At 38.0% G+C, this 26603-nt stretch overlaps 1 long non-coding RNA gene across 1 annotated transcript; it reads left to right on the forward strand.

The window, feature by feature from the left end:
- The first annotated feature begins 1426 nt into the window (after nucleotides 1-1426).
- LOC134486451 (uncharacterized) lies at nucleotides 1427-5466 on the forward strand. The gene is made up of 2 exons (XR_010065401.1): nucleotides 1427-3046; nucleotides 5254-5466. It is a non-coding gene; the product is annotated as an uncharacterized LOC134486451 (long non-coding RNA).
- The last annotated feature ends 21137 nt before the right edge of the window (nucleotides 5467-26603 follow it).

Raw genomic sequence — 26603 nt, forward strand, 5'->3', positions numbered from 1 at the left:
CTTGCTAGGCAAGCGCTCTACCACTGAGCTAAATCCCCAACCCCTCCAGTACTTCTAACATGGGTTGGTCAATGTAGCATGTGAGGTTAAGTTGTAGAACTAAATCCAGTATGATATATATCTATCATCAGGAGTTAATTCCCAAAGGCTACCCATTACAGGCTTGTGATCAAGTTATGAAATTAAGTGGTTACTCTGTGTTTTCTTTAAGTTTTCATCTCCATCAACATTTAAATGTCTTTAATCAAGGCACTAACTGAGGGAAACCTCTTACAGTGAGTGTATATCAGACTACCACCAACTTGGTAGTTGTATATTCTGTCACAGTTCTGGTGGCCCAAACTCTAAAATCTGCTTCCTCAACCAAGATTAAGGTTTCTGTGGTGGTTTGAATATGCTTGGCACAGAGAGTGGCACTATTAGCAGGTATGGCCTCGTTGGAGGAGGTGTGGCCTTATTGGAACAAGTGTGTCACTTTGGGGATGGGCTTTGAGACATTTTTTCTACCTGTCTGGACAGTAGTTTTCTCTTGTTTGCCTTTTGGACAAGATATAGACCTCTCAGCTCCTCCAGCACCATGCCTACATGGACATGGACTTGCTTCCTGCCACCGTGATAATGGACTGAACCTATGAACCAGTAAGTCAGCCCCAAATGCTATCCTTTATAAGAGTTGCTTTGATCACGTGTCTTTTCACAGCAATAGAAACCCTACCTAAGACAATGTTTTATGGCCATGCTGCCTGATAAGGCACTACTAGGAAAGCTATTATTTTCTTCTTCCGCCCAGTGAATGATTATGCAATAACTGTTTCTCCAACTTTTAGATAAGTATTTAATCTGTGAGAATATAATTTAGATGTTATTCATCTAATATTTTCTATCTATGGTAACATTTTCTTTTTCTTAAAGTTGAATGACAATAGGTTTTGTATAAGTATATAAACAAGTTTTTAATCTATTTGTTCCTCCCTTGATAGACAGGAGTTCTTCTCTTATCTGTCTGTTAATAATGTTCATTGAGCATACTCAACCTTATTGCAGCTGACATTTCTTAGCTATGGCAAGCTCTCTCCTACTTCTACATGTATAGTCTTCATTTTTGACTGTTTCACCTAGTCAACCCTATGCTTTTGTTTATGTCTGTTGCTAAAATTCTTATAGGATCATAGGTGGCTTTAAAGTCATCACATTGGAATGGCTGAACCCGGCAGGGATGATGACTTCTCAGTAACTGCATAGAGGCCACCGCTGCTTAGTGCTTTTTCCGTGGAATTGAGTGTCTAAGAACAAGGGCTTGTTTTGGGCTGTGGAGGAGAATTTAACCTGCAGGTGGGATGCAGAAGATTATACAACAAGGAAAAAGATATGCAGCCTGAGAATGAACTGTAGCCTAATGTTCATGCAAGTAGAAAATAGCTCTGATTCTAACATACATCCTCTATCCCCAAACCCAAGCCCATAGGCAATTAGGAAGAATTGTATACAATTGGCTGGGAAGAGGAGTTGAACACTCAGGTGTGCATCCCATGATCCTCTCTGTTCTTTCCTTTTGAGATGGAAAGTAGTCAGGCCTGTCTGTGATGAGTTTGAGAGCAGGCCCAGCCGAGCTCTTGAAGAGTTCCAGAGGATTGTAAAACAAGGTCTTACCTGGGTAATCTGAGATCATCTCCTTATCTCAAAAACACTTAATTATATTACATCAAAAAGACTTTTATTTCAAATACACTAACATTTCAGGTTCCAAGGATTAAGCCTTCATATCTTGGTGGCAGATCAGGGTGGGGATTTTTTTAGCCTACCTTAGGAATTTAGCTTAAGGCTGTTTGTTACTAAATCAAGGTTCTTGACCTCTTCTGAGAAAGTGGGGTGGAGGATACTGAGAATAGAAAAAAAGAAAATGCTCAGATTTTATCAGGAGTTTCTGCAGGTTCCTATGATCCTCTACAATCTGTCTGTAAATACAACAGATTAAACATGCCAGTATAGTAAATACTTTCCAATCTGGGAACACTGGACCACGTAATCTGTTCACACTTCCTTCTTTGCTCTCCCCTTCTCATGGATTCCTAACCTGAAACAGGTTTTCCCTTCTACTCTGGTTGTTTGATCAAGTGTCTTATGTTGGCCAATAGACGAAAAGCAGAAGTGACATCACATCAATTTGATATTGAGGCCTTCATGGCGTGACAGGCTTGTCCTGATTGTCTTGAGGCTCCCCTGTCTATCATGGAAAGACCTTATTTCAGGTACTTATCAACTCTGTTTATTGTCAGCCTGGAGGGAAGACTGCGGAACAAACTTGAGCTTCTCCCAAAGCTGGGGGCGTCCAGAAGGCCCAGACAACTCCTAATGAAGCAAGTTTACCTGAATGTTTATGAGCATGAAGTAATTTTTCATAGTTGTGCTTCAATGAGATTTGGGGGATGTTTGTTGGGTAGCAGTGACACAAGAGCTGAAGAATGCATTGTGCTGTATTTGCATATCTGCCTGCTTTGCAGCTCTAGAAAGTTGTACTGGATAATGTATAGAGAACCTCCAAGTGCCCATTATTATGTTCTCATAAAATCCTGGACTGCCAGTGAATATGCCAGCTCCTTATTTCTTTTATCTTGATGGTCCTAGAACATGTTTCTAGAGGCTTCTCTAAGCCAATTTCACTAGACCTTACCAATATGTAAAATCATAATCAGCCAGATAGCTCCTATCGATAAGATAAGCCAGATAAGCGACATCAAATTGCTTATAAATTCAAAAACAAAATAGGCTAAATGAAACAGTTCCCTCTGTCATTTAAAAGGGAACCTTAATTTTGTGACAGCCAGGGATAGAGGAAGTGAGAGATGCCTGGATTTTTTTCCCCTAGGATCGGGAGGAAACCTCTTTTAATATTTTGGCTGTTGCTGATTTCAGGAACTTACTAAAATGCTGTAAAGGTCCAGAGAATTCGATGGTTCAAATCTCAGGATCAGCAGTTGGAAAACATGCAACAATCATGCTGCCCTCAGCAACGGACACTGTGGGCAGAGCTTTGCTTCCATTCAATGTAAGTGTCTGTGGAACTCTGTGACAGACAAGTGTATCATAGTAAAACCAGAGAATAAATGTCAAACAAAAACTCAGTGTGCCTTCTCCACAGACTTCACCTAACGGTCGTGATTTAATTAGCATAGACTTTCTGCACTCACTTTCCTTATTGGGATCAGTGGTAGTAAGTTATAGCTGAGGTCTGAATCTAGAGAAATATCTATTACCATTGGTGTGAATTTTTTAATAAGATTGTTTTGATGGAATGATGGAAATAAAAACTATTCACAGTTTGTAGTTGTCTTAAATAGCTTTGCAGGATCATATTTTAGAGTTCCTTCTTAATATTAAAAAAAGTGTTTGGCAGGGAATATGAAGAACTATTCATGTAAAGACAGCATTAAAGCTGAGACAGCACTGATAGCCTTATGAAGAGAATATAAGTGAATTGGGAGGCTGGCTGCCTTCGAGATGGCTGTATTTCTCATTTATGAGGTGGCTGGCAGAGCAGCCTGGCTATCACGTCCAGCCGTCCTTACCTGTAGCCGTGAAGGTCTGACCGTTGTTCATCTGGATATATTTAGGGTCATTAAAATGTAACAGATACAGAAGTGGTTCTGTCCCATCCATTTAAGGTTCCCAACATGAATTATTACTTTCTATGGTAAACTTAAAGCCGTGCCTGTTTTGTGTTAATGCTAAATGAAAGTGGGGAAGTGAAGCTGGGAAAGATGCTAAAGTTCACTGCTGCAGTAAACGGGAAAAGAAAGCAAGATGACCTTCCACTTGCCAAGGGGCTGCCAGCGCTTGCCTTTGATGTTGAGATTGTCCAATTACCATGGACTGCGAAAGATGCTCTGCAGTCAGTACATTGTCATTTCCCCCTGCCCTGAATACTGTAGTGTACTTCCTGCCTTAGTGAAGCAAGATAAATTAGGTCCTAAGTCTCCATGGGAAAGGGTACAGTTTACTCCATGCAATTCCACCCTTCTATTCCTCCTTAGCAAACACTGAGAGACATTTTACTTGCAGGTCCTTGTCTCACATTGGAGTTCAAATTCTTAGGCTTTTGTTACTTTCATCCTCTTCAAGAATTCTCTCTCTCTCTCTCTCTCTCTCTCTCTCTCAGAAGCTAAATGCTACACTTCTGCATTTAAAGTAATAGTGACTCAGGAGTACTCCTGTTTATTCAAGATGCTAGGAGCTAACTTTATGAACATAACAGCTATATGTAACTTTTATATACAACCACATTTATTTATCTTGTCATCAGGTGAAGAAATACTTGGTAAGGTTTGTCGGTGGGGTCACAGATCTCCCTTCTTCTCTGTTGAATACGCATGCCAAGAACAGGCCCAAAAGATGGCCTTGCCACAGAATATTCACGTGTATTTGTGTCTAACATGGTCAGTTCAAGGTTAGTGAGGTCACCCAATCTGGGGAAAACAGATTTGGTGTAGGAGACCCATGTCCTCGTAATCAGCTTTATCAGGCTTGTTCACCTTTCCCAATCCACATTATGAAACAGCTAGCATGATATTCATTCACCATTATTTTCCACTAACATGAACATTAGTTTCTTTCTCAGGCTACATCTTTGTCCTTGGTCATAGACACCTGCATCCCAGCTGCAGGTAAAGCTTTACTCCACAGCCAGAAAACTCCTGTTCTTAGGGGTTCAGTACCTTGGAAAAGCACTGAGCAGTCACGACTTCCATTACCCCTTCTATCTATAAAGTCAGTGTCTCAGTTGCTTTTCAGAGTTAGCCTAAATCTTCGTCTCATTTTCCATTTTGGGTTTCTCTCCCAAACCACTTTATGTTTAAATCCCTGACTGGAATGTCTAGTACCAGTGTTTGAAGTGCTTAGACCCTACTCCACATTGATATAAGAGCCAGATTCCCCCTTTCAGAGGCTTCACATAGTCACTAATTATAAACAAATAGACAAACAGACAAAATAAAGGGAGTTACTTATTAGTGAATTTATGCTAACAAGAATCAAATAGTCAAATGACCAAATCTTTCTCCAAATTGGTACAAATATTTTTATATTATCATTTATATAGTTGATATGCAGTAGAATATTACTTTATGAAGTTATATATTATTATAATAGAATTAATTTATTTATTATGTATCCATTAATTTATTAATATACTAATAATTAAAATAAAAATGTTATCAGGTAATATTTCTAACATGAAAATTCATGATTGTTTTCCAGGATGGGGCCAGGAAGAAAGAAGCTTAAAGTTGGCAGACATCTGTTTCTTTCTGAAGCTCAAGGATTTCTAGCTTTATTAGGAGCAATTCCTCCCTCCTTCCTGCTTCATGGGTAGACATCATATCCAATAACTGCTAATTTTTGTTGACTTAGTTGACTCTCAGCTTTGTACACAGGAGTTTTGCATAAAACCCTACGTTGCATATTTAAAAATTTGTTTCTATTGCCAAAGTGAGTCTTTTTGTGACATAGCAGTTGTCATTGACACATCTTTATTTACAAGGTAAGAAAGTTGAGCTTTGATAAACTTAGTCTCTTGCCCTGGTCTTTAAATAAGTAAATGACAGCCAGAACTAAATTTAGGTCTACCTGGCTTACGATCTTCTTTTCTTGAATTTGTTTTTCTGAACATTTCAGCTGATCTCACAGGCTTGTCAGAACTGCAGTGAAATGCCTTGATGGCTAAGATCCCCTGAAACCATCCTCAGTGAGCAAAGTTTGCGCTCACAAGCAAGTTGGGTTGCTGTCTATAAATCAGCCACATTCAAAGAGTTTATTGTTATCTCTTAGACTTACTCTGTATGGCCCAACCTGTACCAACTCACCATTGCATCTCACTGTTAGTTAGGTCATTGTTTGATCTGAAGACTACTGCAGTCCTAACCTAGACAGACCTCAGACACTTCTTAACTCTACCGTCACAGTCCCAGCGTGATGGAGGTGTTACATTCACATGGAGATAATTCAAAGAACAGAGGATTCTAAGAACTGTGTAGAGCTGGTCAGAATTTTGGCAAAACATAATTTCCATTTACTTTTAAATAAAAATCATATTCTTTCCTCATTATTTAATATCCCCCAAAATTATAGTTTAATTAATGATCAAATATTTCTTACTTTGCCTACTTTCCTTATAATAAGTCTCACTTTATAAAAAAAGAAGTCCCATTAATAATGTTGCCAATGAAGAATCTGTTTATTTATGTGCAATAGATGTTACAGATGCTAGCGGATATTGGCTGAATTTGTGATGCAAAAAAGAAGTTACTTCGCCAAGATCTAGAGGCACAGAGGCTTAACTCAGAGTTCAGATATGTGATGAGGATGAACTGAGTTCTCTGTGACACCAGGATCTCCAGTTCAATATGATTTCACAGCAGATTGAGATTTTTTTTAATACTCTGAATGCTTGTGTGGTTTTCTGTGTTTTTAAATCCAACAACATATTTTGCTAAACCGAACATGAGAGAATACAGTATTTAGAACATAGTAGGTATTCAGGAATTGCATGCTGAATGAACACAGCAAGGACAGGAACCTTCCAGATAAACCCAATCAGCTTCTCTTTCTTTTTGCTTTAAGTCTGTATTGTGCAATGTTATCCTCAAGTCAACCCTAAATCTATTTTCCCAGAAGCAGTGAGTGGTTTTCTACAAGCATGCTATTTCTGGGATCTTGTTTGGCTCTAGCTTTTTTTTTTTTTTTAAGAGCCTCAACTTTCTAGAATTGAGTAGCAGCTGCTTTTTTGAATAATATGTAGGACTACACATGCTTTTTCTTGCCCTGTTTCTTTTTTTCCCAGCCTCAGAGGGATTGACATCAAGGATTGTGATTAATGGCAGTTGAGTATTTCCCTTGCCCTCCTCCACACATTTGCTTTGTGCGCGTCTTTCTTTAAAACCATCCATCTCCATCTACGTCTTGTTTTCTTGTGGGCTCCCCCCTGCAATGAGAATCTAATTCTCATGAGTTTGCTTGATTGCCTATTAATTTATTATCTAAAATGATTCTTTTTTCCACGAATTTTGACACATTGATTATTATGTTTTGCTTCTTTATGGATGGGAATTCATTCATTGATTGTCTTCTATAAACAAAGTGGTAAATATCTTCTATATTAGTTTATACATTTTTTTAAAGATAAATACTATTTGTCCCCCAAGGGCAAAGCCAAGGTGTTATGAAGTACTTTGGGTAGATTCATCACTGTGGCTGGATCATTCAAAGCTCATTCTCTTTCATATCTGTGTCTGCTGATATTGAAGATGTATAATGTCTTGTCATTTTGTTAGTGGAGGTAGTGTCACCATTTTTGCTTATGTATTTGAGAAGCACCTAAGTGGGAGGCAGAAATGAAGCAGCTAAAATGAGCCAGAGCAGTGGAAAAGAGAAAGGTCAAATTTCTAATTTCCTTCCAACTTCTAACAAGGCCATCAACACCACTCAAAACAGCGAGATTCTTTTCTAACTTTGCATCAGAAAATTCCAGTGCTTTAATATTCTTCCAATCTTCTCTGCAACCTACTTCTTCCAACAGGAGATTCATGAAATACTGCACTTTTGAAATGCATGCTTATGCATAGGTCATACACATGTCTTCCCTTCCTTGGACAAATAAATCTGTGTTCATCCGGCCACATTTATCACTGTTCTCTTTCTTTGACCAACACCCTGCTGAATGGCCTCACTTATCACCTTGTGGACACTCCTTGCTACCTTCCACCCATGGTATGACCTGCCCCTGACTCTCTAATGCTATCAAATTTGCCATGATAAAGATTACCCCTAGCCTATGCAGGGTTCCTTTCATCAATCCATCTATAGCATTTGATGTGACTGATATCATTATGGCTTTATTAATTTCTAGGGCTGTATGGCATTCACAACATGTATTTCTTCTCATGGATATTTAATAGCCTCATTGTTAGCTGTTCAACTTTTAGCACTTAGTGTTTTCAGGTAACCTTTCATCTGCAATAAAATTCATTCTTCTTGACTACTACCACAATATTCTAAGTGCCCCTCTTCTGGGATTTAACATTCTATATACTAATGCTTGCTTGGTGTTTCTATAATCTCTCTGTCTTCTCCAACCTCTAGACCTTCTTTTCTTCCTATAATCCCTCTTTCAGCATATGGCCTCATTATCTGACTATGTGAACCAATATCTAAGAAAATACTCCCAAGTCCTGTTTTGTCTAATCAAGTCAATCTTGTCTCATCCTGTCAAGTCATGTGCCTAGTTTTCATTAGTCTATCCTCAAGTACTACTTGACCTTCTTGGTTCTTTGTTATATTTTTGTATTTTTCCATACCATTTCTTAGTAGTAGCTTAAAAATTGATTGAAGAATGATCTTTCTGCCTTTATTTCCCCGTTCTGTAGCACACATCATACTAGAGCAACTATTCAAAGGGTAAAATGTTGCAACATTTACTGGCTTTTCATTATTTTGTAGTTTCTTCCTCATAGGCACCAAATGTAGCATAGTACATGTTAAAAGAGATTTCCTGGTCCAGTCCTGGCCACCTATCTAGCACCATTAAGCATCTACCATTGGCAGTCTCCTCAGTGCTAACCCTCTACACTGTAAAATCATGTTTAGTTTCTTCTCTGCTAGGGAATTCTGTTCTTTCCCTCCTAAGCCACTCTTATATTTCAAGAGTCCATTCATGAAGTTCCGTGGGTATGGAAGTAAAGAAAATCCAAGTTGGGGGAGGGAACAACAGGATCAAAATACACTGTATGAAAGAAAATTAAATAAAAAGTATATTTAAAAAGAGTCCATTAATGAGTAATTTATTGCATGTAGTCTTCTAAATCCATAATCAAGGCTAGGAAAATCTATCACAATGTCTGGCTTCAAGGAGGAGTTCAATGCATAGTGAACTCTTAGACTGGTGAGGATGCTCACATCATATTCTTCTCAATTTAGGCTACTAATTTAAGAGGGCAAATACTTTATGAACAATTTCATCATTTCCTGAACAGCAATCTGTACTATGTTCATCTCAAACCAGATCCTTCTTCTTTCCTGTGACTCTTGAATATTCTACAAAGGAGAAACCAACACTAGCAACAATAGTAGTTGCAATAACAATCTTGTAAGCATTAATCATTCAGAGGAGAGAAGGAGATAGGTGTCACTGTAAATGGATCAAATTCTCATTATTCAATCGAGGAGTTAATGGATATCACACAGAAATAGTGGGATAAGCTTATTTTTCAATCAGTTATGCTGGGAACCACTGAATGGATCTGAACTGGAAATGATGCATGGGTTATTTTTGGGAAGGGATAGGAGAGGAAGGAGACAGGGCGATTTTTGTCATGCTATGTTTATCTCCATTTTAAATACAACTTCACTGTGAGAGCTTTGTAACCTAAGATAGGCAAAATGAAAACAGGTATTAATTTTCTTCTCTCCAGGATGATGCAGTCAATGGGTTGATAAATATCTAGATACTTTGTGATTTCAAGTATGTTTCAAGTACCTTATTATTGCATTATTATTACTCAAATAGCTCCTGTACAGATTAATGACATGAATCGTTTTCTTAACCACATCCTATTTTGGGGTCAATTTCTCTTTGTAATGCTTGTCAGTATTAGCATTGTGAGGACAAATTGGTTTGCACTAATCCATGTAATGTGGCATTAACAAAGTACAATCTACATGACTGATTACATTCTCCATTGGTGTGGACATAGAAGTTTCCTGGTAAGCCTTCATAAAATTTTGTCCTCTTTTGATATGTTTGGTTTTATTATTGTTGTTGGTTGTCATAATCTTACAGAGACACTAATAATAGATTGAAACAAGAATATAAAATGAAAACTTGATGTAATTAGAAAGGGAAAAAAGAAATGTAAAATAATAAAATAATGCAGAAACAAAATAAAAATAAAGATACGTATTATCGTGACTTACAATATTTAGAAATAATTTAACAAATATTTAAAAAGTATTAGTCCTGAATTCCCCTTTAACTAAAATGCTTACACAATTGCTTTTATGCAATTTTCTTGAAAATTTTGTTTATTATAATCTAATTTATCACAATGTGGCCTATTTATGCATTTCATTTACATTTATACTATTTAAATTTTATATTGTATTTATTTTATATTTTATAAAATAATATATTTTATAAAATAATATATTTATAATATATTTTATATCATATTTATATTATAAGCACTGTATTTACATCATTTCCTCTATCCCCCTCAAACTTTTATTTTAAAATTTATTTATTTATTTTTATACTCTAGATTTTATTCCCCTACCTGTCTACCCCCTATCCCCCTCCCCACAGCTCCACATCCCATACCTTCTCCCCCAGCCCATGTCTCGACAAAGATGTCCCAAACCTACTCACCCCACCAGATCTCTAAACTTCCTGGGGCCTCCAGTGTCTTGAGGTCAGGTACATCTTCTCTGACTGAACCTAGACATGGTAGTCCTCTGCTGTGTATGTGTTTGGGGCCTCATCTCAGCTGGTGTATACTGCCTGGTTGGTGATCCAGTGTCTGAGAGATCTCAGAGATCCAGTTTAATTGAGACTGCTGGTCCTCCTACAGGGTTTTCTTCCTCTTTAGCTTCCTCCATCTTTTCCCTAATTCAACCAGAGGGATCAGCAGCTTCTGTTCATTGGTTGGGTGCACATAGCTGCATCTGACTCTTTCAACTGCTTGTTGGATCTTTTGGAGGGCAGTCATAATAGATTCCTTTTTGTGAATGCCCCATAGCCTCAATAATGGTGTCAGGTCCTGGGGCTGCCCCTTGAGCTGCATCCCCATTTGGGCCTGTCACTAGACCTTCTTTTCCTCAGGCTCTTCTCCATTTCTACCCTGCAGTTTTTCAGACAGGAAGAATTATGGGTCAGAGTTTTGACTGTGGGATAGCAAACCCATCCTTCACTTGATGACTCGACTTTCTGCTGGAGGTAGATTCAATAAGTTCCTCTCCCCACTGCAGGGCATTTCATCTAGGGTCTCCCTTTTTGAGTCCGGAGAGTCTCTCACTTCCCAGATCGCTGGTACATTCTAGAGGGTCCTCCTAACCTCCTTTCTCCCAGGGTCACCTGTTTAAATTCTTTCTGCTGGTCCTCAGGGCTTCAGTCCTTTTCCTACACCCAATACTAGATCATGTTCCCTTCTTTTCCACCCCATCCCCTTTCTGTCCCCTGTTCCTCCCTCTCTCCCCCTTTGTGGTTGCCTTCTTTTCCCTCCCAAGTGGGACCGAAGTGTCTTCATTTGGGCCCTTCAACTTGTTGACCTTTTTGAGTTCTGTGGGCTACATCTTGGGTACTCTGTAACTTTTTTTTTTGGCTAATATCTACTTGTTAGTGAGAACATACCATGCATGTCCTTTTGGGTCTGAGTTATCTCCCAGGATAGAAGAATAGGTACAGAAAATGTGATTCATTTACACAATGGAATACTACTCAGCTATTAAGAATGAGGATATCCTGACTTTTGCAGGCAAATGTATTGAACTAGAAGGTATTCTGAGTGAGGTCACTCAGACCCAACTCCTACTTTATCTTACTATTCCCTCTCAAATTATGGCTTTTTTTCTTTTGTTATACTCCCCCCAACACACACACAAATATTCTCATATCTATGCCAACACACATATAACACACACACACATATGTAAGTCGGTAGAAATTTTATATTACTTTATATGTAAATACAACCTGGTTAGTCCATTTAGTGTTTCTTGTATGTATACAGTTTTAGGACTAATTGTTTGGTCTTGGAAAAGCAATTGGGAGTTTCATTTCTGGAGGAGACGAAATCTCCTGTTTCTGTATTTATTAAGTGGATATAACTCTTCATCTCAAGGCAGGACCTTATGAATTTTTCCCCATCCATGTTGGTATGCCTGTTGGTGTTGTCATTGTTCAGGACTTGTTTAGGCAACCAATATTGTTGACATTCACAGGTGCAACTTCTCACATTATCCCAACAGATATCTTTGTCCCCACGCACCTTCATTGTTACATCTCATATACATTTATTGATTGTAAGTATTCCAACACTAATTTGGAGACCTCTTTCTTTTATATTTTAGCAGTTTCAAAACTTGTTTACATTTTAAATGTAAATCTATACTGGCAATATTAATTCCAAGTCATAATGGGTTTTATGAAATATTTTTTTTAAATTGTAGTACATACTTTGATCATATTTACCTCCAGAGACCATGCATTACCTCTGCCCCCACTGTTTCCCTATAATTTGCTGGTCTAGAGCCTGCTTTCCTATTATATTTGTGTTTATGATTTTGTGTGTCTCTATAAGCATTCACAAATAAAAGAATGTGCAATATTTGTCTTTCTATATCTTATTTCATTTAATATAATGGCCTCGAGGTGCTCATGATATCATTTCATTTTTCCATATGATTTAATAGACTGTGAGCACATGTACACACACACACACACACACACACACACCATTTCCATATTCATTCATCTATTAACAGATACCTAAGGATGATTCTACATTTGATAACTGTGAATATTGTCACAATAATTATGAACATGCCAACATGTGATATGCCGATGTAGGTTGGCATAGATCCAGAAGGAGTATAGGTAGGTAATTTGCTCTACCTTACCTGTTTGAAGAACCTGCATATTGATTTCCTTGCTGACTGGACTAATTTGTATTCTTACCAGCAGTTCCCTTTTCTCATACTCCCTCACCCAGCATCTGCTTTTATGTGCTTTCATAATGATAGCCATTCTGACTATGATGACATGGAATAAGTGTAGTTTTAAGTTGTGTTTCCCTAATGGCTAAGGATACTGAATATTTGATCATATCTTTATTAACCACTTGTACTTCATCTTTTGAAGACTCTCTGTTCATTTCATTAGTGCATTTACTTAATGCCTTATTGACTTACTTTTTAGTCTTTTGAGTTCTTTATATAGTCTAAATATTCATTCTTGAATTCATTTATGGCTAGCATTTTTTCCATTCTCTAGGCTCACCTTGACTTGATCATCTCATTTTCTATGCAGAAGTATTTGAATTTTGTGTAATGTCATTCGTCATGTACTTGTTCTCTTTCCCAAGGTACTAAGGTTCTTTGCAGAATGAGTTTGTCTGGCTGTGTGTTGAATTATTTTCCTGTAAGACTCACAGAGGTTCCAGTTTGACATTAAGGACTTTGAACCATTTTGCATTGATTCTTATCCAGAACACAGGAAAGAGACCAATTTATATTGGTCTATGTATAGATGTCATTTTGATATTGGTATACACACATACACATGCACATACAAACACACACACATGCATGCACTCCAACAGGGTAGACTAGTGGATCCATGCTGCTACAGCCATCTGATTTTTCCAGACATGTTCCATACACACTAATTCTTTAATCGTGGCTTAGCTAGTTATACAATTCTAGTTGTACGTACTTTTTTCTGAAACAATTTAGTAGTAATGCTTAGTTGTTTTTTAGTCAGCTCTTGGGACTGCTAAAAAGCCACTACTAGTTTTTAAGGAATTTTATACTTTACCAGTATTTTATTCCTCTTGGAGCCACAAGATTGTTGTATAGATTTTCAATTTCATCAGTTATGCCCATGAATCGGTCGGTTTTATTAATCCTGATCCACATCTTGTGCCATTTTTTAGTTTCATAGAACAATAATAAGCGTGCTCACTAATAACCTGTTGGAAGATGGATGACTTTTTTCCTAAACTGTCCTTCTGAATTTCTGACCAGATGTTGTGAAACTTCTCAAACTATCTCATGCAAATCTTTAATGTTTTAGTACCAATACGTAATTCACTATCATAAAAACATACCCTGAGTGTTTTTGAATGGCGATCTAAATAAACTGATAACAATGGATAAAGATTCCAATTTCTCTACATCCTAGATGATGATTTTCAACCTCTGTTTGTTTATTTTTTCTTATGGCTGTCTAAGTGTAAGTGAAATCATATTGTGGTTTTGACTTGTACTTATCCATGACTACTGATTCTGAGCCTTGGTTCATGATTTGTGGGAGTGGTATATCTTCCTTGGACAAATGTCAATCCAAGGTCCACCTGCACCAAAATTGTATTGTCTTATTGTTGCATTATAAGAATTTGCAACTCCTTACTCTGAATAGTCTTTTGTTGTTCTAGAATAAACACATTTCATCATTGCTGAATAGTATAAAAAAATCTCTAAGTTTCTTATGATATAGATACTAGAATCTTGCTAAATAAAAGATTTAAGAAACAATTGCCTGAGTCTACTAAGCCTTTGTTTTGTTTTACTCAAATATTCTCAATTATATTCTTTTACTTCTTCTGTTATTGACATTATTTACATAGTTGTATTAAGATCCTTCATTAGGATCACTTCATTGCTGGCTGACTTCTTCAGGAACATATGCATAGAGCACCTTGGTTAGTCTGGGAGTAAATTAAGGTCCCTTTGCTCCAACCTACTCAAATAAGGTAAATCTACCCTACTATGTGTTTCTGGAAATTTTGATATTAAAAGCTTAGTCTCTCCTTTTTGGAGGGGAGTCAGTTTGGGATTTCTATCATCAGATGTTTGCTTATGCACAATAAGCCAGCTGGCCATTTAGACACTGAGTGGCATAGCAAGACTAGAAATAACTTTTAGTTTTTGGAAGAGTCTCCTTTAAGTCCCAAAAGCCCTTCATATGTTGATATTGGGTTATTCATGAAGCTGATTGATGGTTATCTGGAAAAATGCTTAGCTGTATCTGTAGTGATGAGTGTTTAGTGAATGATTTATGTAGCCACTAGCTTTTGCCAAGGAGTAGAAAGTGGTTTTACTTACATGTCTTACATACATTTTTATCTTTTTCCTGATTCATTGTCCATGTTAAAATTTTAAATCTTTACACGCTTAAAAATACATATGTAACATAAGTGTGTATATGTATCCACATGTGTGTGTGTGTGTGTGTGCATGTGTGTTATACCACATGATGTAATGGTGTTTTTCACAAGAGTTATGTAAAACCCCAGCACCTGGCATGGAAAACCTCTATTCCTTGAGTTGTTGATTGGGAAAGTATAAGAAATGCTCAAGATAATATAGTCTGTTACCACTGCCTTTGGTTTCCTTCCAGAAGTTGAAGGTTCTTCAGCCCCATAGCTGAAGACACTATATAGACTTTGGACATAAAATTTGAAGTAATCAAGCTCAAACTTACCTGGAAGTTTCTTCCTTTGAGGATTAGATCTTATAATACTGGAAATGTGCTATGCGCACAGCCAAAGCAGAGTAGTAATTTGTAATAGTCCTACCCAGCTGTAAAGCCTACAGGCAACAGTGGGGACCAGCATAGCAAAACAAACCCAATGGTTTAACAGTGGCATTTTTATCTTGGAGTAATCAATAGTTGTCTAATATGATTTAAAACCCACTAGCTAGAAAAGAATTCATGCCTGGTACTATAATTTTAATCAGTTGCTGATAGCTGGATAGGTCACTGACTGTAATGGAGAGCCTACTATTTCAATTTTCCTATTAATATTATTTCTAATTGTGTTTTAAACATTAACTCTTATAACCACAGATAAGGGCAATTCTCACCACTTATTAAAGAAACCTGTTTTGGAAACACATGGAATTATTACAACAATCTACAGCTGCTTAAAATGCAGAGCATCATCACCTGTGGGATACTTAATCCAAAATAATACATCCGTCAAGCAATCCTTACAACTAAGGTTCAGAGAAGATTACAGAAGAAGGGGTGGAAAACTTGTAAGAGCCTGCTGCTAGACGGTATGGAGGAAAATGACAGGAAGGCTGCACCAATGAAATCTCAAGACTATAGGTGCCTAAATAAGACCTACATGATGGCATCACCAGTTGACATGACTGAAATTCCAAAAGGTCTCACCCACAGATGAAGAACTACAGGTGGTCAGAGAGGAAGAATCAGTTTTCTTCTGGGAAGAGTTTACACATCGGTTGTGCCAGCTTCGGACACATGGTATAAATTACCAATGCTAATTTCAATAAGTAGGTTGCATAAATGTGTATGCACATACACATAGCAATACTACATATAGTCCATAATATGCATGTCTAACAATAATGAAAGGTAGTCAAGAATTTGAAAGGGAATGAGGCCACAGGAAGAGTTAGGGAAAGGGAGTGACTGAAAGACATAGAGTTCTCAGAAAAAGACCATGAGGGCTATTGAAAAAATATTTACACATACGGGGGATTTTGTAGTAAATTTTCTCTTGGCAATGTTCCTATGAAATAACATAACAAGTAGAATATTTTTAAAGAATCATCTTCAGTACCATTATCAATGAATTAAAAGTCCTAATATGGTAGAGAGATATAAACATTGGCTGTTTCTGTGCCCCAAGACGGTCCATCTCTTTATTTCTGCCACCTTTGGACACACTACTGAGTAGGTTGACCTCCGGGTGCTGAAGAGCTCTTTGTTTTTCCTTCTGATATGTTGGAATGTGAAAGAACAGTGGGCCTTTGCTCTGCTGCATTCCACTGGGACCCTTCCAACTCCAGCTCATTAGAAACACCCCCGAGTCTGAGGACTATGATGTCATATGTCAAAGCAATGAAGTAATTGTGGCAGGCCACGGCAAAGAAATATTTTATATTTTTCAGCTTTTGGAATTTTTCTCATACTGTCTCTAATGGAACTCCTGCCTCTTAAGTAAGAATTACTGTATGTAGATTTATGGGGTCAGGAGAAGTGGAGGCTGTTGGATGGGGTCAGCCTGGAAGAAGCTCATGGGACATTTGTATGGATGGTCACTTTGTTAACTTCCGATCCAGGTATGTGGTATATTAGTCATATTCTGGAGGAGAGAATGAGGCTACAAGGAACTCTTCAGGAGAATCTCTTGACATCATAATAGTCAAAGACAATAAAAATTGTCTTTCTTAAACCAAGTGGTCCTTTGTATAAATAGTTTTGGAAAGAAAATTACCCATCTGGAATCAATACTTCTGTAAGTTTATGACAAGTAGAGTTCTTTTATCAAGTAACATTTTTTATTGTATTTATATTGTAGGACAGCCACGTTGCCAATGATTTTTTTCTATTATACTGATACACTTTTCACAGATACATTAAAATTAATTTGTGAAATTATGTACAGGCTCCTAATTTTCGATCTAAGGTTTTATATGTCTTGAATCATACTCTAGGTGATGAGTTTGGCTAGTGAACATGTTTTCACAGACCTGTTTAGAACAGAGGAGATGGTCTCTCCTCTCCTCATTGCCAAAGGGATACGGAGGAGGTAGAGAAGAGCAAAGCTGTCATGTCTAGACAGGAGAATTTTACCAAAAACACTTCCTATTATTTCCCTTTCATTTATTCTCAGACAGATCTGTTTTTGTAAAAATACGAAATAAATAAACAAAGCAATTTGTGGTCTTTATTATATTCTCAGAAGGGTATGTGGCATGCAGTATTCAGAATTATCCCCAATATATACTATTATTTACTAACTAGTGCGCAAAATTCAGAAATTAAGTATGAAGAGTCAAGGAAAAATGGGATGAAAGTGTCTGTGTAGGCCATGGTTATTACCTTCTTGTTCACCTAGTTTATAACTTTCAGAATAAACTGACTATTTTTTCTGTATATGTGGAGTTAAATAACCATTATCCCCTTCATGGAAATAATGTATTTGTAAGATTTTGATGTAGTATTATGTATCAAACAGCTGCAGATCCTCAGTGAGTTATAAGAATGACTGAATATGCAATTTTTTATTTGTCTGAGAAACAAAAATGAGCTGCCGGATAAAACTGATTCAGATGTTGATACGGCTGTAGAAGACATTCAAGATCATATTCTAGAAAACAAAATTGGCTCAGATTCATTTGGTGTGCTTAGTACCCTGCCCTTCTCTTTCCTCTTTTCCTCCTTTTCTGTTTTAATATAGTGTCTTATCTTGTTCACGCTGGTTTGAAACCCACCCTGAAGTCAAGGCTAGCCACAAAACTATGGTAATCTTTGACTTCAGTCTTTTGAGTGCTGAAATTACAGGTGTGAACTACCCTACGTGACCATCAGTCTCCCTGGTTTTCTCTTTTGATAGGCCCACGCTGATCTTGTGATTCTCCTTGGTCGGCCCTTCAGAGTGTAGGATTTATAGATCTGCATCACCACACCAGCTAATATTTATTTCTTCAATGTATCCCAGCCAATGCTATCAATCGCTTACCTCATTAACCTCTAAATATCTACAAAAAAGAGCTCGTTACTTTTCACCTTAGTAATCTATGCCACAACCCAAATCTTCCAATGCTGCTGGGATTGTTCACGATTATTCATGTGTACAATTGCCTGTATAGCTTTCACTCGCGGGTCTCTACTGATACTTGGAAACTGATTGCAGCTCAGGTCTTACCTTTCTTCTCATTTGCTCCCCATGTTAGTGTCTTGTGTCAACTAGACTCATTTTTTTTAATTGCTCTATTTTGTTTGTTTTATTCCTTAATGCTTACTTGCTATATCCATTCAAATCATGTTTCTAGGTTTTTATTTCAAGCTTTGGAGGACTTTGGCTTCCTTTGAAATCCAGATCCATTTGATAACTTGGACACCAAATCTAAACAGGGAGCCAGACAAAATAACAACTAAACAAATATACTATGAAATAGAGTTTTCATCATGTTTTTTAATATATTTGATAAGATATAGATGGATATATTTTTAATGTTTTGGTTTTCATTTGATAGTTATGAATTCTTTTTAAATAATTCTTTTTCTGTTGTGGTACCAAAATGTACTTAGAGAAAAGGGTTTATTTTAGCTTACACATCCAGGCCATAATCCATCCCAGAGGGAAGCCAAGGCAAAAACTCAAGGCAGGAATCTAAAGCAAAAATCATGGGAATGTGCAAAAACAGAGCAGTTGATGGGATACAACAAGTTTTAGTATTGTTCTAGCAGTGGTAATGGGTACACAGGAGGACCAAAAAAAAAAAAAAAAAAACAGAATGGGAGATAAATCTTCAAAGAGAACTTGGGGTGGCATTCTTATAGTATTGATTGATTTAGTCTATTTTCTCCTTCATGGAGGAAAATTTAAGCTTACGGCTAAAGGTGATCAATGTATCCATTGGGTTTTATGGTTAAACAGTGCACAAAGAAATAAGTGGCTTATAACAACTTATTATTTGTCTCCTAATAGTAAGGGCTAGTGATGTGGGATGCTCTTGATTGGAGTGTTTTCTGGTCTTATCAATTGTGTTCAATTGCTAGTATACCTGTGGAAGTGCATCGTCATCTAGTAGAGGAAAGACTCAAAATCTCAACTCTGCTACAGACTTCATATAGTCAATCATCTCTCATCTATTATGATAATGCTGTTATTCTCTAAGGGACTGAAGCCTTTTTAGAAGTAGTATTGCGAGCAAGTCCCCTTGATGATGTAGAACGTTCACATACACTTCTACTACTTTTCCTCTTTAGCCAGAGCAAGAGTAAATAATCAAATACAGCAAACAAACTTTATTAAATGGAAGGGTTGCAAAGTCACTATTTACAAATGTGTAGATATAATGAAAGGTGAAAAACTTGTTTTCAATCATAACACATAGTTTGAGGGTTTAGAGTGATTCATTTATTACAAACTATGAAATAGTAAGCAGACTATTGACATAGTTGAAGTCATGTGAACTTTAAGACCAAAGAAGTTATAGGAATTAAGTGATATTTGAAGCATATTGACCAGCAAGAAAGCTAATATAAAAAGCTAGGGGATATACTATGAGATTCAATTAGTGTGTGCTGAGTATAAATTATACTTGAAGTGTTGTGAAAATGAGCTCCAAGACTTTACAAGTGGTGAACTTGTAAAAGGATAAATCACCCAGTGAAGAGTGAGGACTTTGCTTCTGAGCACCCAGTGGGATGATGATGCTATTAATTGGGATGAAGGAATAAAGAAGAAGACTTGGTTGAGATCAACTGTAGATAGAAGGGTTGACATGCTAATGATCTCTCATGCACATGTATTTACAAGGAAATTTGAAATTTGCATGCATGTGATACAGATGGAATATGTCCCTTATATCACAACATTTTACATGGTAAGAACTAAGTTGAGATTTGTCTAGACAATGGGCAGAAAATGTACAGTCTACCTTTTATGTTCAGGATCAGCACATTTCATTTCTTGGTTAGTCCAGTGTCATACATGAGATCATAATGGAAGTCAACTAGGGGTAGAGGTTAATAATAATTTTTTTTCCTCACGAAACACCTTTGTAACAGTTCTCAATCAAAGTTGTTTTCCACTGTTAGCTCATGAATAACAACAGTCATCTTCTGAGGTAAGCTCTGTCCCCTCCCTCATCACAGATAAACAGAGCTTTGGGGATTATCATTTCTTTAAGGGCTTTCCATGCTACGGAACCTGATTTGGTCTTAGTGGCTACTACTATCCAGAAGCCATGGATCCCAGGATCTAGTAACCTCTCTTTACAGCCAAGACTATCTGGGTCTTAGAATAACTATGATATACTCTCTTGCAGCTTATTGGTTTGCAAAGTGTAGGTTAAATAAACTTCCCAGAAGCAATAATTAATAGTCAAGCTGGGCTAATAATTCGGTTCTTGATTCAGATTCTCTCTATTGTTTCAAATGGTGGTTCTACCTAAGCTAGACTATGGAGATGATGCTCTAAGCTAAGAACAATGTTATACTTTTTCTTTTATAGTTTTGAGGCTGATCCAATATCTTAGGACAAATACTACAGAGCTCTTGGTTCTTTAAATGTACAGTTTTCAGATATTAAAGGATATTAGACTACAAAATATTAAGTAAGTTACTAGTTTTATTCTTTATTATATAGACTCACAGATGTATTTAAATAGCATAGCTTTGTAAATGTCTTTTTTAACTATATAATATGCTTTCCACTGAAAATGGCCTCTAGATTTTTCTTTTATGATTTTATGAAACAAGTTTTCTCTGTGGCTGCTCTGGATTTTGCTATGTAGACCAGGTGGGCGTGAACATAGGGACCAGCCTGACTCTGCCTCTCAAGTGCTGTGATTGAAGGTGTGTACCATCATAGCTTGCTTTTTAATTATCATTAAAACATTTTGGTTCAAAAGAATGACTTACATTAAATACTAACAATCCAGAGATTTTTGACAGCTCCAAATCCATATCTAATCAGTTCCTTCTATCTTCAAAGTCAAATTTCATTAATACATATCATATGCATTAATCTCTTCTGGATTCAGCAAAGGGACAGCCATGCCTATTCTCTTGTGCTATTACAAACACAAAGAGAGGGTTTACGTGGCTTATAGATCCAATCATGCAGTGAAAATGGTAATGTTATCATAGAGATGTCGGTGGTAAAGGTGGTAAGAAGGTGTGGTCAAGGTTTTAAAATGAAGGTGGTGTGGTTTTGATAGAGACGGTGCAGCAGAGTTAGTAGTAGTAATGGTAATGAATTAGCTTAATAATGGAATGGTGGTAGAAGTCAAGGTGGGCATTATGATGGATGAGGTAGCAGAGGATTCATTATTATTAGTAGTAGAACTGGAATATCGCTGAAGTTGCTTGAGTCTGATGTAGTTAATGGTGGTAGCAGAGATGAAGACTGATGATGATGGTGTTAGAAGCAGTGAAGTTGCTTTGGGAAAATGGTAGTGATGACAAGAGCAGAGTTGAAGGAATTCAAGATGGTTATACTGAGCTGTACTGATGTAGATGGAGAGAACCTGGTGTCAGCAGAGATGGAGACTGTGCTAGGGTAGAGCAGGAGATGACGGCAGCAGGGGTTAGAATAAAGATAGGAGGAGAGGTGGTGGAGCTTGTGCTAGTGTTAGTAAAGGTAAAACGAAGGCAGTGGAGTAAATGTGGAAGCATTTTGGTGGTAAAGCAAAGGTAGGGAGACCATAACAGAGCGAATGACATGAGGTCGTGATGGTTTGATGGTAGATAGACATGTTAGGAGTTGACAGAGATGACACAACAGTTTATAGAGAGCAGATCTGGAACACATAGTAAATTTTTTATATTAAGACACCATGAAAATGAATAATAGGAAAAAAAAAGAAAAAGGAATGGTAGAAGACCATGTATCATGATACATGCCTGCAGTTCAAGAATCCTTAAAGATGGTGAGTCTGAGGTTACTCCAAGCTATATAGTACAGAGTTATTAAGAAAAAAACAGAAGGAAAAAGGAAGAGAAGGAGAGTGGGAGAAAGGTTGATGATATTCATTATGAAACAGCTTTTTCCCCCATCTTTATTAAATTGGGTATTTCTTATTTACATTTCAAATGTTATTCCCTTTCCCAAGGGGAGGGGGAAGGGTTATGGGTATTCCCCTACCCAGCCTCCCCCCATTACTGCCCTTCCCCCAAGAATCCCATTCACTGGGGTTCCAGCCTTCGCAGGACCAAGGGCTTCCCCTTCCACTGGTGCCCTTACTAGGCTATTCATTGTTACTTATGCAGTTGGAGCCCAGGGTCAGTCCATGGATAGTCTTTGGGTAGTGGCTTAGTCCCTGGAAGCTCTGGTTGGTTGGCATTGTTGTTCATATGGGGTCTCAGCCTCCTTCAGCTCTTTCAATCCTTTCTCTGATTCCTTCAATGGGGGTCCCATTCTCAGTTCAGTGGTTTAATGATGGCATTCGTTTATGTATTTGCCGTATTGTGGATGTGTCTTTCAGGAGAGATCTACATCCGGTTCCTGTCAGCCTGCATTTCTTTGCTTCATCCATCTTATCTAGTTTGGTGGCTGTATATGTATGGGCCACATGTGAGGCAGGCTCTGAACGGGCGTTCCTTTAGCCTCTATTCTAAAATTTGCCTCCCTATTCCCTCCCAAGGGTATTCTTGTTCCCCTTTTAAAGAAGGAGTGAAGCATTCGCATTTTGGTCATCCTTCTTGAGTTTCATGTGTTCTGTGCATCTAGGGTAATTCGAGCATTTGGGCTAATATCCACTTATCAATGAGTGCATACCATGTGTATTTTTTTGTGATTGGGTTACCTCAGTCAGGAAGATATTTTCCAATTCCATTCATTTGCCTATGAATTTCATAAAGTCATTGTTTTTGATAGCTGAGTAATATTCCATTGTGTAGATGTACCATATTTTCTGTACCCATTCCCCTGTTGAAGTGTTTCTGGGTTCTTTCCAGCTTCTGGCTATTATAAATAAGGCTGCTATGAACATAGTGGAGCATGTGTCTTTGTTATATGTTGGGGCATCTTTTGGGTATATGCCCAAAAGTGGTATAGCTGGGTCTTCCGATAGTGCAATGTCCAATTTTCTGAGGAACCTCCAGACTGATTTCCAGAATGGTTGTACCAGTCTGCAATCCCACCAACAATGGAGGAATGTTCCTCTTTCTCCACATTCTTACCAGCATCTGCTGTCGCCAGAGTTTTTGATCTTAGCCATTCTCACTGGTGTGAGGTGGAATCTCAGGGTTGTTTTGATTTACATTTCCCTGATAAGTAAGGATGTTGAACATTTCTTTAGGTGCTTCTCAGCCATTAGACATTCCTCAGCTGTGAATTCTTTGTCTAGCTCTGAACCCCATTTTTAATAGGGTTATTTGTCTCCCTGCAGTCTAACTTCGTGAGTTCTTTGTATATTTTGGATATAAGCCCTCTATCAGTTGTAGGGTTGGTAAATATCTTTTCCCAATCTGTTGGTTGCTGTTTTGTCCTAACAACAGTCTCCTTTGCCTTACAGAAGCTTTGCAGTTTTATGAGATCCCATTTGTCGATTCTTGATCTTAGAGTACAAGTCACTGGTGTTTTGTTCAGGAAATTTTCTCCAGTGCCCATGTGTTTGAGATTCTTCCCCACTTTTTCTTCTATTAGTTTGAGTGTGTCTGGTTTGATGTGGAGGTTCTTGATCCACTTGGACTTAAGCTTTGTACAGGATGATAAGAATGGATCGATCTGCATTCTTCTACATGCTGACCTCCAGTTGAACCAGCACCATTTGCTGAAAATTCTATCTTTTATCCATCGGATGGTTTTGGCTCCTTTGTCAAAAATCAAGTGCCCATAGGTGTGTGGGTTCATTTCTGGGTCTTCAGTTCTATTCCATTGGTCTATCTGCCTGTCTCTGTGCCAATACGATACAGTTTTTATCACTATTGCTCTGTAATACTGCTTGAGTTCAGGGATAGTGATTCCCCCTGAAGTCCTTTTATTGTTGAGGATAGTTTTAGCTATACTGGGTTTTTTGTTATTCCACATGGATTTACAAATTATTCTGTCTAACTCTACGAAGAATTGGATTGGAATATATGAAACAGTTTTAATGTATTCCAGAATATTTCAAATATTAGTGAGTGATAAAATAGTATCGTTTCTCATTTACCTATAGATTCTGATAATTATCTCAGTCATGTCTACATTTCTATTTCCTTTAATTTCTTGGCTTATTACCATGACTTTTGCTTTGTTTCTTCCTTTAATATACTGTTGATTGGATAATTGTGTGTGTGTGTGTGTGTGTGTGTGTGTGTGTGTGTGTGTGTGTGTACATCTGCTTGTAATCCATGAGAAAATCAAATCCCACTTGTGAACACTTATCTCACTCTCTGCTCTCTGGATCCTGGATGCTTGATTCCCACGGTAAGATGATTGACTAATTGTGTAGACATGGTCTTTCCCTGGACCTTCCATCAGCATTCTGATGTGTCAGTTTCATTCTGAAGATATGGACCATCGGACATATCTGAGACAATTCTTCCCATGTATAAGCATGTGGAAAACACAGATTCTGGGTCTGAGGCCTGGCTCTCGACCTTCGTATTCAGTTGCTTTATTATGTACTTGACAGTTTTGATTCCTTGGCTTCCCAAGGCCCTGATTTGTTGGGCAGTAACACATTCTGCCCAATTAAGACCCATCTTTTATTTCTTCCACCACTTTCCAAACATCACTTTATGCACCAGGCCACTTTGCCAAGGGTTATGCCACTGGTATGGGATGTGACTTCTCCTTTATGGCAGTCCACAAGGCCATGGCCCCACAGCCCATCAGTGCAAGCTAACTGTAATCCTAGGGCCCTGTCAGGCTTCCCAGGCTTTCTTATAAGTCTCATGTTCGTGCTTGCCTTTCACATTGGCACATCTGAGAATTTCCACTCTTGTTGATCCATCTTGCATAGCCACAAAGATGACTGAGACCTCTGGGGTCTCTAAAGTGTGTGGGTGACTCTGGAAAACATTTCTGGTACCAAACAGTGGAAAATGTCCCCTGCCAGGATAGGATCTTTTGGGAAGTGCCTACTTTGATCCAATTAAAAGTGTTTTATTGCTCAGGGTCAGCTACTTGCTAAACTTTGCCTCCATCACCTCAGCTTTCTTAAGTTGATATTTACTATGCTCACTAATCTTTTGCTCTATCACTACCCTGGCCAGTAGAATCACAAGTTCAAAAGATGGACACAAATTACGTTGTATTTATTATACTCCTAAGATGTTTTCAATAAAGCAGACAGCATCTACATTGCCAAGAGGGTGTCATGACTTTTCCGAGGTTTTGGCTGGTTAGCAGCCAGCCAAGGCAAACATGCTGTCCTCAAGCCGCCTTGTGGGCGTCCTCTACCTCAGAGCCTCCTACACAATTATGTTTGGCTTGTAGAGGAGACAGACCAAAAAGCTTTAGACCGAGCAGAGTAGTTGTATACATACGTGGTACCTAAGAAGATTTTTCTCCCATGCTTTGAACATTCCCATTGATCCCTTGAGAATAATCACAGCATTTCAAAGTCATCAAGTGGTTGTCATTGCCAGGGCTGCACTGGATGTTTTGTCCACACTGCTTTGTTTTGCATTCAAATTATCGATGAGTTAGGTGTTGCCCATCCTCCTGTTTTATAGGTTAGTTACTAAGGCACAGAGAAGATGACAGACTTTCTCTGTGCCACACAGCTAATAAGCAATGGACTTTGGATATGAGCATACTTGACGATCAAACCAGACCTTGCCCGGCATAATGACAAGACAGGAGTCAACAGATTATAGGTGAAGCATTGGTTATGGGAATGCATGGTGATCATTTAAACATTTTAGTTAAAGACCCTGCTTTTGATAACTGCCCCTGCCCAATTCTGTCTTCACGCTTGTGAACAACTTTCTAGGCAGAGTCTGTAACATTGTCACAGCTCTGTTCGCACAGGCAGTCCAGATGACTTTCCTCTCTGCTTCCTTACTATACCCCTTTGGCCATGCTCAGCCTCCCTGTACGTATTTATAGTCTGCTTCCATGAGGTACTCTGCCTGGCTCTCTCACACGCTAGTATGCTGTGTCTACTTGGGAGACCCTCAGACAAGTCAGGGTTTTCAATTCCTTCAAAGATGACAATTGGCCACATCCATAGTAAAATTATTGTCAAAACTCTCAGCTCAGTATGCTGCAATAAATTCACTCATTTTCCACATTAGTGGGTATCTGTACATAAGCCAGGTAATGGCAGAAAGTCACACGTTGTAACTATATCGAAATGGAAGGGATGATTGGTGAGGAGCACAAGGCATTTCTGAGATCAAGCCTTTGGATGGATGG

This window comes from Rattus norvegicus, chromosome 3 (genome assembly GCF_036323735.1).
Source record: "Rattus norvegicus strain BN/NHsdMcwi chromosome 3, GRCr8, whole genome shotgun sequence".
Taxonomy (NCBI): Eukaryota; Metazoa; Chordata; class Mammalia; order Rodentia; family Muridae; genus Rattus; species Rattus norvegicus.